The sequence below is a fragment of the Syngnathus scovelli genome, chromosome 7, assembly GCF_024217435.2.
Source record: "Syngnathus scovelli strain Florida chromosome 7, RoL_Ssco_1.2, whole genome shotgun sequence".
NCBI lineage: Eukaryota > Metazoa > Chordata > Actinopteri > Syngnathiformes > Syngnathidae > Syngnathus > Syngnathus scovelli.
The window spans coordinates 17,929,267-17,934,104 of NC_090853.1; the positions used below are offsets into that span (position 1 = coordinate 17,929,267).

General features: G+C 38.2%; 1 long non-coding RNA gene across 2 annotated transcripts; it reads right to left on the reverse strand.

Annotated features, from left to right (window-relative positions):
* Nucleotides 1-251: 251 nt before the first annotated feature.
* LOC125972250 (uncharacterized) lies at nucleotides 252-4,512 on the reverse strand. Of its 2 annotated transcripts, XR_011087105.1 has the most exons (5): nucleotides 4,405-4,512; nucleotides 3,594-3,698; nucleotides 2,782-2,886; nucleotides 1,861-2,169; nucleotides 252-785 (listed from the first exon to the last, which is right to left on the reverse strand). It is a non-coding gene; the product is annotated as an uncharacterized lncRNA (long non-coding RNA). The 2 variants fall into 2 exon arrangements; XR_011087104.1 differs by lacking the exons at nucleotides 2,782-2,886; nucleotides 3,594-3,698; nucleotides 4,405-4,512 and having other exon boundaries at nucleotides 1,861-2,716.
* Nucleotides 4,513-4,838: the final 326 nt, after the last annotated feature.

A 4,838-nucleotide genomic window follows, 5' to 3' on the forward strand; every position in this document is an offset into this window, starting at 1 on the left:
CAACCTTATGAGGTCTACCTATACACACATTATTTTTTTAGCCAGTTATGGAGCTTGCTGTTAAGATTTAAGACTTGTTAGGTCTGCCTTTATAAAGAGGATCTATCAAGTTCAACCCCAACCCTAATCTAACCCAAACATGCATTTGTGTGGACTTAATCATTTGAGAAAACCTAAAAATTTTGTTAGTGTTATTAATACTTTCATCTGGCTAAATATACTAGATATACATTGAAATGTGCATTCTAAAATACATTCTGAAGTCTTTATTCAGATTCTGGTCCATTTTCCTTGGTCACAGTCTTAATATTCTTCAATTTGTTCAGTCATATTGGTACATTTTAAAATATTTAAATTCTGCATTTTAGCTAACTATAAAGTACACAGGATTTACAAGTAATAATTGTCTTGAGTCAAAATTTTAAATGGACACATTACAAATGTAGCCAATGAATAAAGGAACTTATTTAATCTAACATTTACGAACAGGAGAAGTGGAGCATAAAAAAAATCACAAACAAATAGTGAACAAATGGTGAAACAGGACCAGCCATGTGTTTCTATCTCTGTTAAGGGAAGCTGTTTCACTCATATTTTCTCCTCATGGTGGTTATTCTCTTTTTGACAAAGTACTTAACAGCTCGGTGCTTGTGGTTCTGCAGCAATGCATCTCTCGCAGTCAAGCTTACCAGGAACCTGATTTGTCAATATATACTTCCTTGAATGTTTATTTACTGCAGCACATTCCTCTGGGGTCCAGCTTCTTTTCACAACTTTTCCGTTACCTAAGGGCATAGGAAGAGCACTTTTTAGTTTACAACTTAATTAGAACAAAATTGCATAAAGAATACATTCACTTTATGTACAATTATCCGACAATATAATTCAAATGAGATATTTTATAACGTCAACTATCTTTGTCAACAGTGATGAGCCTACAATAGACATAAGTAAATCAGTTAATATCTGAGATATTAATCCGGTCATTTAAGTTGCTAGGTGGTCTTCAGTGTCAGCTGTTTTGATATTAACAAAATTAAAAATAGATGCACAAAAGGGTAACATTAGAATGCCCCCAGTTTTGGTGGTGGGGGAAAGAGGTCTCTCATTTTCTTGACTACTTTTAAGCAGTTTTGCATTTGACCAGAATGTCACTGCTGGTAGATGAAGCAATTCCTGGACCCTACAGAGGTTGCACAGGCAGTCAAACTCCACCATGGCAGCACATTGGGATGCACCATTTCTCTGACAAAACCATTAAGAACAGATACAAGTTGTTGCAAAATCAGGGAAAATAAAAAATAAAAATCAGAGAAAAACTTTTTTCAGACAGTGTTTTACATGTATGGGGAATTTGCTTTGATAACGTGCTACACATGGACAAACAAAGATGATAAAAGTAAATTTGGAAATATATAGTGTGTAAAAAATTAAATGCAAGCTGTATAAGAATGGTATCTGCCTTGGTGTGACAATGTGTGAATTTGCATATTCACTAATAGGTTAATCTAGAGCAATTTTTCTTTCTCTCTTTTGAGGTAAATGTGTCATGTATACATTACCCCTATTTAAAAATAGATGTAAACAAACATCTCACATATAATCAAGGTTAGCAATGACCTGTAACTCACATGAGAAAGGATGGGTCAATTTTCATTTTATGACAAAATTCAAAAGTTTAGACCTTACATGTCTAAGAAGAAAAGTCAAGTGGTGTTTAATATATCTTGCTTGGGTCATCTAAATCTTAGTAAGCAGCATATGTGAGGATAATTAGATACTGATACAGTAGTAACAATTGGGCAATTTAAAAGCAACTGTGATAAAGTTATATATTGAAAAGGATTACTCTAAACTCACCTCCCTTTTTGGCAGACTTTTCATTACTTGGGCCACGAGATGCGGAGGTACAAGAGGTCACTTCTATCACTTCTGGGATCAGCCCATCTGAAATGACGATTTTTAAGTACAGAAAAAAAACACAGTATAGCAATATTCTAAAACAAAAATTAACTGCACCTGTATAAGAATGCTTGGTCAAATTTAATATACTCTTGTTTTGAGCAGATTGATTTGCAGAGGTACAGAGCAGTCCTTTTGGGAATCATTGTCAGTATCATCACTGTCTGAGTAGTCCACTTTGAGAAACTCCTTTGATAATTGATAGCTCTATGGAGGGAATTAAAAGAAATGTGTTGTTAGTTTCTGCAAGATACTCTTATATGCTGTATTAATATAAAGACTAGAATTTCTTTGCTCAAAATAATTAAAATTTCTGTCCAATATCTTAACTGGTAGACGACCGGTGCTGTACACATCCTCTGAAATATGCCAAAACCTTATATCACAGGAAATTTTACATATAAAACATGGAAAAGGCTCCAAAATTTACAACAAAGAAGCCACAAGAAACCATATTTCAGAAATCTGTTATGTGTGTGTGAATGATTGGCTTGGTTGGAATAACCATGACAACCTTAGATCCATACGGAGGGCCCCACAAGTAGCCATCAGAAATCTGTTATGTGTGTGTGAATGATTGGCTTGGTTGGACACCCATGGGCGCATGTTTCAACAATCCATCTATAGGTGTGTGTGCCACTGGTTCGTTTGGGCTCTATGAGGAGAACCACTAAAACCGTGTGATCCAATGGTTGGCTGAATGCTGTTTAAGGTACCTTCTGACTAAAGAACAGCTTTCCAACTAAAAGCTGTAAACTAAGAGAACAAGAAAAGGTCTACAAAGTTTATTTCTTACAACAAAGTCGCACTGAATGTTACCTGTTGGCTGGCATCTTGTTTGATGTTATCATCAGGGTCAGAGTCCTGCCAAGTTCTGGCTGGTTCAGGCAGCGCACCATCAACAGGAGCCTGAGAGCCTGTCACCTGGAATTAAAACCACAAATAACTTACCAACATCATACAGACACCACAAATGACAGACTCAAGACCTGTATAGTTAAATCATGTGAAGTTAGTCCCCGAAACCAAACAAGCTTTTCTAACTAAAGTGTTCCAGTCAGTTCTGGATGTCTAATCAGGTCCTATAACAGCATCTTTATGGATGTAGTGGAGCATCCTTCAGCATGACACTTTAGCCGTTTAGCTGTTGAGGATGTGTGGAACTATAGCTGTAATATAATCAGCCTCCATAATGTCCATAACCAAAATATGATCTAAAAACATGAGACAACTTTAGATCCATACGGAGGGCCCCACAAGTAGCCATCAGAAATCTGTTATTATGTGTGTGTGAATGATTGGCTTGGTTGGAATAACCAAGACAACTTTCGATCCATGCGGAGGGCCCCACAAGTAGCCATCAGAAATCTGTTATGTGTGTGTGAATGATTGGCTTGGTTGGACACCCATGGGCGCATGTTTCAAATATCCATGTATAGGTGTGTGTGCCACTGGTTCGTTTGGGCTCTATGAGGAGAACCACTAAAACCGTGTGATCCAATGGTTGGCTGAATGCTGTTTAAGGTACCTTCTGACTAAAGAACAGCTTTCCAACTAAAAACTGTAAACTAAGAGAACAAGAAAAGGTCTACAAAGTTTATTTCTTACAACAAAGTCTAACTGAATGTTACCTGTTGGCTGGCATCTTGTTTGATGTTATCATCAGGGTCAGAGTCCTGCCAAGTTCTGGCTGGTTCAGGCAGCGCACCGTCAACAGGAGCCTGAGAGCCTGTCACCTGGAATTAAAACCACAAATAACTTACCAACATCATACAGACACCACAAATGACAGACTCGAGACCTGTATAGTTAAATCATGTGAAGTTAGTCCCCAAAACCAAACAAGCTTTTCTAACTAAAGTGTTCCAGTCAGCCCTGATGTCTAATCAGGTCCTATAACAGCATCTTTATGGATGTAGTGGAGCATCCTTCAGCATGACACTTTAGCCGTTTTGCTGTTGAGGATGTGTGGAACTATAGCTGTAATATAATCAGCCTCCATAATGTCCATAACCAAAATATGATCTAAAAACATGAGGCAACCTTTGATCCATACGGAGGGCCCCACAAGTAGCCATCAGAAATCTGTTATTGTGTGTGTGTGAATGATTGGCTTGGTTGGAATAACCAAGACAACTTTAGATCCATACGGAGGGCCCCACAAGTAGCCATCACAAATCTGTTATGTGTGTGTGAATGATTGGCTTGGTTGGACACCCATGGGCGCATGTTTCAACAATCCTTCTATAGGTGTGTGTGCCGCTGGTTCGTTTGGGCTCTATGAGGAGAACCACTAAAACCGTGTGATCCAATGGTTGGCTGAATGCTGTTTAAGGTACCTTCTGACTAAAGAACAGCTTTCCAACTAAAAGCTGTAAACTAAGAGAACAAGAAAAGGTCTACAAAGTTTATTTCTTACAACAAAGTCTAACTGAATGTTACCTGTTGGCTGGCATCTTGTTTGATGTTATCATCAGGGTCAGAGTCCTGCCAAGTTCTGGCTGGTTCAGGCAGCGCACCCTCAACAGGAGCCTGAGAGCCTGTTACCTGGAATTAAAACCACAAATAACTTACCAACATCATACAGACACCACAAATGACAGACTCGAGACCTGTATAGTTAAATCATGTGAAGTTAGTCCCCAAAACCAAACAAGCTTTTCTAACTAAAGTGTTCCAGTCAGCCCTGATGTCTAATCAGGTCCTATAACAGCATCTTTATGGATGTAGTGGAGCATCCTTCAGCATGACACTTTAGCCGTTTTGCTGTTGAGGATGTGTGGAACTATAGCTGTAATATAATCAGCCTCCATAATGTCCATAACCAAAATATGATCTAAAAACATGAGACAACTTTCGATCCATACGGAGGGCCC